The sequence below is a fragment of the Motacilla alba genome, chromosome 2 (genome assembly GCF_015832195.1).
Source record: "Motacilla alba alba isolate MOTALB_02 chromosome 2, Motacilla_alba_V1.0_pri, whole genome shotgun sequence".
NCBI classification, from domain to species: domain Eukaryota; kingdom Metazoa; phylum Chordata; class Aves; order Passeriformes; family Motacillidae; genus Motacilla; species Motacilla alba.
Genome location: NC_052017.1, coordinates 101,571,051 through 101,583,239, shown reverse-complemented (window position 1 = coordinate 101,583,239; position 12,189 = coordinate 101,571,051). Strand labels below are relative to the sequence as shown.

The window sequence follows — 12,189 nt, the reverse complement described above, 5'->3', positions numbered from 1 at the left end:
ACGTAGGCCTCAGGATTTAAAGGCCCCTCCAGGCAGGAGAATTCAGAGAACACCTTTCAGAGGAGGCATACACCTAAGCCATTTTCAGAGTTATTGTGAACTGGAACTGGGGAGCTTAGCATGACTTGTGTGCATTGCAATCCTGCCTCTCACTAAGATTTACTACTGTGAAGTTCCTCACCCCCTAAATTTCCTTCTCACTTTGTAGAGGGACTGAAGTAGGGCTGAGTCTTCTCCTCAGCCAAGCCTGAAGGTTTTTGTGTATTGCTAGCAGCATGGCAGGGCCAAGGGAGTCTTGTCTGTGGATTTGCACCTCCCATCACTTTTGCATGCTGTTTTTTTGGCCCCAGTGTCCTCAGAAGCACAGTGTCTTCTGGGCACTCTGCCACAAATCCTCTCTCAAGAAAATACAGGTGGAAAGCAGCAATTAATTCTGCTCAGTGGAACACTCATTTGGGCAGCATAGTTATTGGAATGACCACTGAAGAGGAGGGGACCTTTTTTGTGCTGTCCCTCAAGACAGAAAAAGCCTCAACTCATAAGTGATAGTCCTGAAGGAGGTGTGTTGGAATAGCTGGTTGAAAAAGATTTTTTTTCCCTGATGCCTTTTCCCTACTGAGCACTCAGGTTAACAAGTGGGAGCTCATTCAATTGAGCAGAGGCACCCTCTGGACTCCTGTGAGCTTATTCTGCCCAAATGATCTTGTTTAGTGAGGCAGCTTCCCAAGCCTGAAACTCATTCCTTTGAACTTTCACACTTTGTAGACCAGTAATTAAAGATATTAGAAGGAGAGGTTGAGGGAGGGCACAATTTCTTCATTTTCTCTTGTTCGTTTGCTTGGAGTTCAGCCACTGGAAATGTGATACCTCTAACATTTAAAATAAATCAGAATATAAAATATCCTGTTGCTTTTGTCTCTTGGCTTTCTCGGTTGCACACTAGATAACTCAACAGGAGAAAAGGAAGCCATGGCTTTTATCTTGGCATCTAGCTCCTGGCACTTATGCTTATGGAATCCGCCTTCAGGAGACTATTGCATTTTAACCATTTTCATGATTGCTCTGTCATTTCATCCAAATTTCAAGAGGACTTGACCAGTTCTGTTTCCACCATAGATTCAAAGCTGATTGCATCTTTGGGATCCTCACAAACTCCATCTCTGAACCTAGTGTTTTCCTGCAGGATGGTCTTGGTTTTTGTTTCTTGTTTTTTTCTTGGAGGCCCTCTGTCTGTGGTTATTACTTTGGCTGCCTTAATAAGTAAGAGCCATCTGGAGGCATGGTTGACCGAGTTTGCACCTGCGTCTACATCTGCACTGTCTGGCCACGTCAGGTGGATGTTCACCTAAAAGATCTATCTCAGTGTGATAAAAAGGAAAAGAAAAGGGAGGGAGGGTGTAAAACTGTTATTCCTGCCTCCCTGCAACAGCAGGTGCACCAGATGGCTCACAAAGTAATTAGGGTGAAGAAACAGTGTCAAGACTTCATGTGGTGTGGTCTGTAAATGATCATCAAATCAAATTCTTTATCAAAGATGGAGTTTTCTCTCTCCCCACTGGCAAATCGATACACATTTGAAACAGCACATGTAATCTGCTTCCTTACGTGCAGGCACCTGGAATGCAGACAGAGAAACCTGGTCAAGAGATCGTTCTTGTTAAGCAGCCATCTGTCCTAACAGACTGTCCCTAAGCATTCCCAGCCTGTTGAGTTGTTATACTTTGCTTTCTTTGAAGGCAATTTTTCCTTTAAAATATTTTTTTGCCTCCTTAAGTGGTCACCTAGAGGAAATTTTGCCATGCAGTATGTAAGGTAAACAGCAGAAGGCTTCCTGGTAGAGTTGCGCTTTGGCAGCAGAGCAAGGACCTTGCACCAGTTTAATCTGCAGATCTACTTATTTCTAAATCTTCTTGTATTTCCCCCTTTTTCTTAGCTTTTGACTGTGTTGGCTCCCTTGGAAGCAGGGAGACTCTGGCTCCTGCCCAGCCTGCTGGACAGACCTACCAGAGCTCTGCTTGGCGTGTTGGGTATTTGTTAGCGTAGGATAACGCACTGTCACCGTGTCACAGCCCAGGGTGCCTCAGCTGACAAGCACTGCAACCCTACCATATTGCAAAGGGGCTTCTTCTGCAAATCTGTGTGCTGCCCTTCTCTTCACCTAGCCCCTCTCTGCACTCACCTCAGCTACCCACTCCAACTTCCAGTGTATTCTCTCCTATTTTCTATGCCTTTGTCCTCCATTTCAAATCCCTCGTTGTGCCCGTGGAACTCTGCACCACCCTGGCACCCATGGGAGCAACATGGATGGAGATCACAACCACTGGTGAGCAGCTGAATGGCAGGCCTGTGGCTTTAAATATTTACAAGGTTATTTCTGTTTAGGTTCTGAAACACCTCTTTTTGTCACACACAGCATTTCATTAAATAACTACAGTAAAGCGATACCCCATGAAAAAGGAGAAGCCTAAAAATGAGCTTTCAGCCAGCTTCTCAAATCATCACAGAGCAGTGAGGGAGCCCAGCTGCACAAGGTTTAGATACTCCAGGATAAATTCTGTAGAAAAGCTTACACATAGAAAGAAGTTTTAACAATGTGCATAATGCTAGCCTAGAATTTGAGTCTAAGAAAGGCAGTCTGTTGTCCTGCTGCTATTTACAAATGGAATTATTTTGATTTGACTGTCAGCGTGTTTGGGGTTTTTTCCAAATTATATTCTGCTATGGCAAGTTTACGTATTAAAATTGATAGTTTTACCTTTCCAAATCCATGATTTAAAAAAAAAAAATTAATTTTAGTTTAGCTTTTTGAAAACCTGTCTATAGCTGAATGTTCTCTGTTAAAGGAAGTTATGACAGAGTTAAAGGAATACAATAAACACGTGGCACATGCAGGAGAACCTCACCTGGGCTGCAGCACAGGAGACTGGAGTGGGGTGGTGTAGGGCCTTGTAATCTGGCAATACAGTGTAAAACATGTGATGCTGAACCCAAAAAACTTCTCCAGAACTGCATTTGCAGTGCTCATGTAAATAAATCTAGAACTAAAAATTTTTAGTTTTTAAACCTACTTGACAGCTGGCCAGCAGCACCTTAACTTGCTGGGCTTTTTTGGCCAGGAAGTTTGGCTCAGTTCTTACTAATTTTACACTGAAATCCAAACATCAATCAGAGGGCAGTCTAATTCCACTAAAAGATGAGTACACCTCTGGGATTGGACTGTGCCCCACAAAAATACTCAGTGTTCCTCCTATCTTTTAAAAGCTGCTTTCCACCTTCCCTGCTCCCCCTCTTCTCTCCCTTTCCTCTTCCCCCAGGCTTGGCAAGCCTCTGAGCCCAATTTCTGGGCAGATGCTATTGCAGAAAAGGTTCCTGGTAGGAACATCTTCTTGTGATTTCTCAGGAAGAAAACTCAGCTCCTCACCTGAGTTATCAGGCTCTGGGTCCCAACTACATGGAGGGACCTTTGTTTCCTTAGATGGTTTGGCATACAGCCTGAAGATTATTCTTTCTTGCTAACTAGCTGAAATTCAGGTACCTGCTCAGGATTCTCTGGACCAGCTGAACTTTAGTTTCTGCTCAGTAAACTAAGTGTTTTCTGTTTTGGGCAGATCTGTGCATAATTTTTTTACTTATAAATCCTTTGCTGCTTCTAGATATCAGTTTAATATAGCCAGCAGTTCAACTCCTTCAATATCCACCCTCTGTTCAAACCTAGATAATTGTCTGTCCTGTAATTACAGAGGTGATCAGCATGTCAGTACCTTAAATGTGCATTCCTGGTTACTTTTCTCCGTTCTAGTAAAAAGGAGCTAAATTTTCCCATTGCTATTGCTAAAACCACCTTTTCAAATCAAACCGAAGCAAATAAAACAGCTCTTGTGTATGCACTCTGACCTTAACTGTTTCCATGGCAGATAAACTATTCTGTCTTACTCTACCATACATCTGGAGTTTTCTCCATCAAATATGCTTTTCATGGAAAAGATGAAAAAAAATCTGTTTGTAAAATGCCTAGATCTTTATTTTCCTGTAAGAGGCAGTCTAGGAGTTTTCCCCTGTTTTAATTCGCATTTTTGCTTTTGTTTTTGTATATCTTCATATGTACCAGAAACTACATTTAATTTCCCTACTGCTTTTGATTACTCCTGGTTGGCAAACAATGAAGACTAATTGTTTTCTGATGTAGCACAAACAAACATGATTCTTATTCACAAGTAACCTTGGCAGTGTCAAAAGGGGCATACACAGCCCTGGGAACAATTTTCTTAGCTAGCTGTACTTACAGAGCCACAAAGAAAAGTCATTTTGTTGCTGTTTCTAAGATAAAACTATGGCAGAGAACTAAGATGCAACCCAAGTCTCATATTCAAATTAATAGGTAATTAAGCTGAAATGCATTTTTAAATTGCAGGAACATGAAAACAGTGATGCAACTGGTCTTGGGGTAGGTTTGCATGGAAGAGAAGTACAGGAAGCTGCCCAGCCCCATTGCAGCCTGGGCCCCAGACCAGCTGATGACAGGGGAAGCTTTACTGGTGCAGGTACAGTGCTGTGTTCTAGAACCTGTTTTGCTTCCACCTTATGTCAGCAGCAGGACTTGGTATAACAATATGTAGACATATAAGCTGGAGTGAAACCTACCTCAGGCATCCTGCTGTATCCCTGTGCCAAACACAAACGTGCCCTAAGTGATGGATGGAAGAGGGGGCAGGTAAATCTTAAGGAAGATGTCTTTTTTTCACAGATGTGTATAAACAGTCAGAGCAATTTAACTGCTTATATGAAGAAAATGGATATATTTTCACTGGTAGATGATGGAACAAAAAAATGTTATCATTCTACAAATGGTATCTTTTATATGCTTCCAAAGAGAGAAAGAAAACAAATAGCAAAATTAATCTATTCATTTTGCTCTGTGGTAATGTTTCTTCAAATTAAATTATTCCATAATGACCTATTCAGTGCTTTGCATTATCTTTGAAACAGATAGTCTATTATTTTGGTTCTTTTCTGGCCCTTAAAAATGTGTTTCAGTTCTTCAAAAAGTGATGTAAGAAAGTAATATTTTCTTCTGATTCACAATAGGAAACAGGTACTGGAATTCTAAAAATTCTTCTTCCTAGTGGCTATGATCCCACTGAATTTCTGTGCATAAGTTTTGCAGTGGCAGAACTTAACAAGGGACTGAGATCAAACAAGAATGAGGACAGGACTGTGACTGAAGCTCACCTCACACTGAGCACACTGAGATCATCTCACACTGAACTCACTGAGATCATCTCACACTGAACTCAAACTACCCTTCCTTAGTTGCAGGAGTTTTGCTGAAGCAAGAACTAGAAAAGTAGGTCTCTGTGCACATGAACAATGTTAATAAAATCTTTTTTAGTCAAAAGTGTGAAAGTCAAATTTCCGGTGTTTAATAGTGGAGAGTACTTGTGATCAATTTGGGTTCAAACAGCCTTTCAGTTAGTTAATTCTTCATTGTGAGGATGCCATGCCAAAATATTGATCATGTTCTGAGCAAAAAGCCAGCTGTGCTCAGTGTAAGTCAGTGCTTAAATCGTTGTAGGACCAAGCCCTATGTGGCAGCTTTAACATTTGAACTAAGAGACACAGTAGAATATTTTTCAGCTTTTCTAATTAAAATAATAATTATGTAGTGTCTATTAGCATGGAATTCCAAATGTAAGTCTCGGGGTCAAATGGCTTAGAAAACTGAAACTCTGCTCCCTTCCTGGGGGAAAAAAAAGGGAGATGAAGCCATTCTATGCAACTTCATTTACATAAATTGCAAATATTGTTTACAAATAATACCATTTACTGTGTTCTGCTCTTCATAAATGACAAAATATTCTTACTCATGCATCGCAGTAGCATGAACCCCAGAACTGGGAGGTCATTCTCATCAACAGGCAGTGATTTTATGTTTGATACTGTAGTGAAAAGAGCTCATTTAGAGAGTGCATTATATTCTTATGAGCACAGGTTGTGTGCATAGATCTGGTGCCCTTGAGTAAGGCAGGTAAAGCTCGTTTAACCTGGTTAGCTTTCAGACTGAAGAGAATGCATGGTCAAGAGAGTTAGGATGCCTTTTTGGAAACTCAGCACCAAACCTGAAGAAGTAGATTTGAAATCACAGAACTGAGTCCAATTAGCTACACTTCAGAGTAGATGCTGCTGAAGTGATTTTCCTTGAACTGAAGCCGTGTGGTGGAGGATCAATCAATCAATTTATGAACACCTCGAGGGTAATAATAGTCTAGTGAATGTGAATTTGTCAAGGACAAATTGTATCAAACCAATCTAATTTCTTTCTTTGACAGGATAAGTGAATAAGGGGGAAGCAGTAGATGTGATCTATCTTGGCTTCAGTAAGGCTCTTGAGTCTCCTACAGAGCATTCTCATAAGCAAATTATGGTATATGATTAAATCACCACAGAGAAGGCTCACAGCTGGTTGAGAAAACAAAAACAAAGAGAAACTATCACTGTTTTTTTGTCAAACTGGGAAGACATTTAAAACTGTGTATTTCTGAGTCCATTTTTATTCAATCCTTTGCTGATCAATGATCTGGATGATGAAATCATGAGGATGCTTTCAAATTTTGAAAGAGTTCCAGAAAATAGGAAATTGTTCCAAAATCAGCTGATGGAAATTTGATAGATGCACATACAATTGCAATAGAAGTGCTTTGTGTGTATGAAATTGGGGAGAAAACACTTAGGAAACAGTATAAGGCAGAGAAGGAGACAGAAGTTAGGAGGACAAAGACAGTAGCAACAGTGTGACACTACTACGTAAAAAAAAGATTCTTCTTTTTCTTGGACAAATTAATTTTCATTTGTGAAGGGTAAGAGGCTCTAGGTGGCTCTAGATGACCTCGCTTGAGCGGAGAGGTTGTCAAGATGACCTCCAGAGGTCCTTTGCAGCCTCAACCCCTCTGCATTTCAGTATCAATCTCGCTATTGAGACCTCATTTAGAGTGAAGTTTCAGGCTTCAGACCATGGGAAAGATGTAAACAAACACTCAAAGGGCAAAAGAAAGATAAGATAAATGATAGAGGCTTGAAAAACTTGACATCTGAAATAGGCTGAAAGTGAAGTAGGCCACCTCTGTATCATTTGTTGCACTGGGCAGCAAACGTCCTCCAATTTCTTAGTGTCATTACACTTAGTACATAACTAACATTTGAAAACTTGGGCTTCAACAGATTTCTGATTCATGTTTGTTTTTGTGTCACTTTGTTGTGTATTTAAAAGCTTAGATGTTCTTTATTTCTTTCTCTCCAATTGAAGTTCATCATGTTTACCATGTTTTCTTGTTTGCCTTTTTGCTGCTTTTTTTTGGTGAAATATCCCTAGACAGAAGAAACTCTGCTGTTGATGCTGGCAACTAAGATTTACAGAAAAAATATAATTTCAGCTCTGTGTACTTAGGGCTTTGTAAATTTTGTAGCATTATACTACTCTCTTCTGCATTTCTGTTGTACTGATTGGAGCAACACAGGTGAAGAAAATGAGTAATGTTAGTCAAGAAAATACTGTGGCTTTATAGAGTAACTATTCATGAAGAAAAAAGCCTTGAAACATTTCCAGAACTGGAGGCAGAGAATTTATTGTTCCTGCTGGATCCCAGAATAACTACTGCTTTGTGTCATCATTTTATAATCCTTGTCTGTCAATAAACATAACTGTAGCTAGCAATAAAAATGATACAGGCTCAGTCAGGCAACGCTACCCTGGTAAAACAAATTTATGAGCCAGTTAATATTTTTAATCCTGTTACGGAGATGACCTCAAAACCCAGACCATTTATTTTAGCCTCTATCCCCTAAAGGAGCACATGTGGATGTCAGATAAATGAAACCTGCTTGTGAATCATGTTGATCTTGGGCTGAGGTTGGGCAACAAGAGGGAGAAAGGGTGGAGCTGAGGACATCTGTCTGCAAAAACAAACCAGCCCCATTAGTGTCTGTCTCCTGTCCTGTACAGAGTTGGTGAAACACTCTTGCAGGCTCAAATTAGGCCATTCATTTGATAACACAAAATTCAGTATGCTGTATTTTTCCCTTCCCCACGTCAGTTACATGCCAGCGATTATTCCAGTTCTACCATTGATCCAAGATGACTTTTCACAACAGGGAGCCATTCTGTTTATGCTGCTTCAGAAATCTCTGAGATGTTATTTGATCTACAGCATCCATTAGACGCACAGAATACATTTCCTTCTCTATTGTTTCATCTTATTAGGAAGATATGGCTATGACACTGTCTGCTAATTGCTATCCAACTAGTGCTTTGTGCCTTGTTAATTTTGACTAAGACTCTTTTCCTACATAGCACACTGTAGATATTGCTAATAGGAGAAAGACAGGTAGTTAATTGGTGTCTTGAGTATTACACAGACAAATGAAAATTCACTGATAATCAGCTTTTCTTTGATGGAAGGGTCAGCTCTTGTCACTAGTTGCTACACTGTCCTTTCTCTCTATGCTGCAAAGTACAGTATTTTATACTTGTAATGGCTACCAGAAAAATATATGCTCCTGCCCACAACTTATAATGAATTATTATGATAAATGGTCACTTTTTAAACCTTGGCCAGGTATTCTCCTGAAAGTGAAAGCCAGGGAGGGTCCTAGGTCCGAGTGTATTTTTGCATTGATTGTCTGAGTCTCCTGGAAAGTCTGCAAAATACCAGTGCAAGACACATGGTCTTAACAACACAGTTACAGGTTATAGGCACCAAGTATAAAGTCAGAGTGGCTACAAAGATATGTTCTTATTTGGGGAAGCCAGATGAGTCAGTCTGGCAATAGAAGTTCTAGTTCTCATCTGTCATATAAGAGAGGAATTTTTGATGGCTCCAGACAGCAATCCTTTGAGTCCTGAAAGAAAATAACTGAAAGTGCAAGGAAAAGAGTTTTCTTTTGCCCAAGCTACTTACAAAATCTCTTTGTTCTTGGACTTAGACCCCAATCCACATCTTCTGCACTGCCTCATCAAAAATACAGGTTGATGTTTCACTTCTTATGTCTTGTATATCAATCCTCTACTGCACCCGCAGACATGCATCTCAGGAAAAAAAAATAAGATGATCTTTATAGAGTGAGAGCTAATTGTTGAGATAGATGGGCAGAAACAGCAATCAAATCTCCTAAAACAGGATAACAGAAGCTTTCTGGTCATGAACAAATATATTTACATACCTGGTATTATAGAAAAGATAGATTGATTGTAACATATCTTCCTGCTAGTTGGTGGTTTGTAGAGAATTGGTGTTCTGCAGCCCCCAAAAAATGCAGAACTGAGTATGCAGCATATCTGAAGTAATGCCAAGACTTTTAGATTTATATACCTGCATTAAAGACAAATTTGGTAACCATGTAGAATGCTATACATCATATTCGGTGTCTCTGTTCACTACAAAGGTTTACTTGTGAAAAAATGTTCTGGTTTCACTGTTAATTTTTTTCAAATTTCGGTATGTGAAGAACAGCCTTCAGAAAAGAATCATTTAAGCATAGCAGCTGAAAACAAATGCTAGGAAGACTATAGCATCAATTAATTTCTTAGACATTAGAATGACTCTCTGGATAACAATCAGAAGTTGCCAGACAAGGAAGATTGAGCAGTAAGGTAAATGAAACAAAAAGTCCCACTAAATTCAGTACAGTCTGGTGACAGTCAAATCCTAGACATAGCTTCCTGCTGAACTGCAAGAAGGCTACGTGTGAGCTTAATCATGTGTAATGATATGGATGAGCACAGCTCAGAGCAGCACCCTTGCACTCTTCATTCTGCCTAATGTGCCAGTGCTACTGCACACAGATGCTGATGAGTGCCAACTTCTCAACCACTGTCTGAACTTACAGATATTATGAATTCAAAAATAACACCCCCATCAGAAAATATTTTACCTACATTGTCATAATAACACCTATGATTAGAGAGGGGAAAAAAAACCCCATGAGTTTTTAATCTCTTCTCTCCTAGTTTGGTTTTTTGAAAGCAAGCTGTACATTGTCTGTCTCAATGTTTGCTCAGTCTAGTCACTCTGTTATTCTTGGGGGTAAGGGAGGGGCTAGGGAAGGAGAGAGACAAAAGAATCACAGAGCAAAAAATAGGAAAAGGATAATATGATTTTAAAATCTGGAAAAAGGTATTAACACAGGTTTTTGTGGATACATGCAGAGAAGGACAGGCAAAATGTTTTAACTGACTGGACTTTGAGCTTGGAGAAAGGAAGGGCTGTGTCAATATTCTCCCTGCAGGGAAGGCAGAGAGAGCAGGGGAGGAAAGCAGGTGAGAATCCTCCTCCCTCCTGTGGCTGCCATTCTGTGCCTGTGTTGAGCTGTGCATGGGCTACACACAGCCTCGGCAAAATGCTGATGGTACTTCTCTCACAAGTCTGTCTGTGAAAGAGCAAACACTCTCCCTATCAGTTCCCTTCCTCTCTGTGTCTCAGTGCAATTGTCAAGTTTGAAAATTACAGACATTGCATGTGCTTAAGGAATTGCTAACTCACCCTTCTGATTTCCTTCTTCCCTTCTTTTCACCAGGTAGGCAGTTTTCATTTTTCACATTCAGTTTCACTCCTTGTTTTCACCTTTCAAATCTAGCAGTGACGCAGGAAGAAAAAATAAAGACGTCAATAGTATAAAGAATATCTCATTAGTTTTGATTTATTATTTTTCCCTTCCCTTGCACAGAAAACTGTAGATATAATTTGAGGAGAACCTAACTGGTAAACTGCAACTGAGCAGGAATTCAGCTGGAGAAAAAATGCAACTCAACATGAGCAGTTTTTATAAGCTTACTTAAATCCCTTATACACGAGCTCTTTCTTTTTCTCTCCTACACAATGTGTGTCACATTGGCTCTTGTAATTCTGACTACCCTAAAAGGCCACCTTGAAATTAATTTCACAAAATATCATTTCCAAAACATGTTTTCAAAACTTTTTTTTATTATTAGAGAGGGGAGCTGAAAACTTAACCTTTGATCTAGACTAAATAACTTTTTGCTGGTTCACCCTGAACTGTCATTTCCGTTGAAGGGACTAAAAGAGGCAGAACATCTAAGAAGCAAAAACCTGTTTTCTGAAAATGCTATGGTTCTGCCAGTGTCTCACAGACAAGCTGGAACTAGTCTATATCAAGCCGCTTTAAAAAATAGTATTTGTATTACTGCAATATTTCCTCTTTGAAAATAGGTAATTTTAATGATGGATTTATAAGTGATGGAGGCAGCTGTTGCCCCAACCCCTTTGCCACAATGTGTGAGAACCTTTACCCATTGCTAAATCCAGGCAGAGATGATTCCATATATCTGTTTAGTACTTGAAATGGCTGAATGGGTTTTCTACTCACCATGCAACCAGAGGGAACAGAACCCACAGTCTGATATTAATCCCCATTTATTTGCAAAGGTTTTGCTTGTTTTCAGAACTCAGATGCTGAGGCAAATTTTTGTTTCCTCAAACTAAGTGCTTGTTCTGATTTTCCAAGTGACTAGATAGGTAACACAGCCCAGGGAAACAGGAATGGGAGGGAAGGAGGAACAGGGAGGAAAGGCAGCTGTGTCAAAAATTGACACTGACATATCAGCTTTTTGGGATTTGGGCCTGGATTGCCCTACATCTCTGCAAAGCGCTAAGCACATTTTGGGCTCTATGAGCTGCTGCATTAATAATGACCTTGGCTCACACATAACAAACAGCCTTAAGCTCAGGCCAGTCAATATTTAACCTGGTCTGTGAGGGAAAAGATGGTGGCACTCCAAGCACCATCCATCTGAGTTCCCAAACTGCAAGATAAAGCTCTCAGCCATTGGGCAGATGTTCACATTATATTCATGGCTGCTGCCTATTGTTTCATCAGCACTGGAATAGTTAACAGTTAGGATTACCTAAAATACTGTCTTTGGCTCCTGGTTTTTGTTTCAGTGTTCTCTGATGACCCAGGTCAACGCAAAATTCTTGTTTATGACGAGAGCATGGCATAAGTGTGCCAAAAGGGGAATGCACCACTTTGTACCGGGGCAACTCAAGATGGTTTGGGCTACTGTTCATCTGACATGCACTTCAGTTAATGGAAGAAGCTATTCAGGAAAAATAATCTTTAGGAAATATTCAGGAAAAAGAATAAATTTAAGTCCAAAATAGTAATCCATATTCCCGGCTT

The 12,189-nt window shown here is 40.0% G+C and overlaps 1 long non-coding RNA gene across 1 annotated transcript in view; it reads right to left on the bottom strand.

The window, feature by feature from the left end:
- Positions 1–10,624, bottom strand: part of LOC119697977 — a 38,570-nt gene extending 27,946 nt beyond the window's left edge. The window contains exons 1-3 of the long non-coding RNA XR_005256015.1: positions 10,533–10,624; positions 9,214–9,362; positions 8,952–9,079 (exon numbers count right to left, since the gene is read on the bottom strand). This is a non-coding gene — a long non-coding RNA (uncharacterized LOC119697977). The remainder of the gene's footprint in view (positions 1–8,951; positions 9,080–9,213; positions 9,363–10,532) is intronic.
- Positions 10,625–12,189: the final 1,565 nt, after the last annotated feature.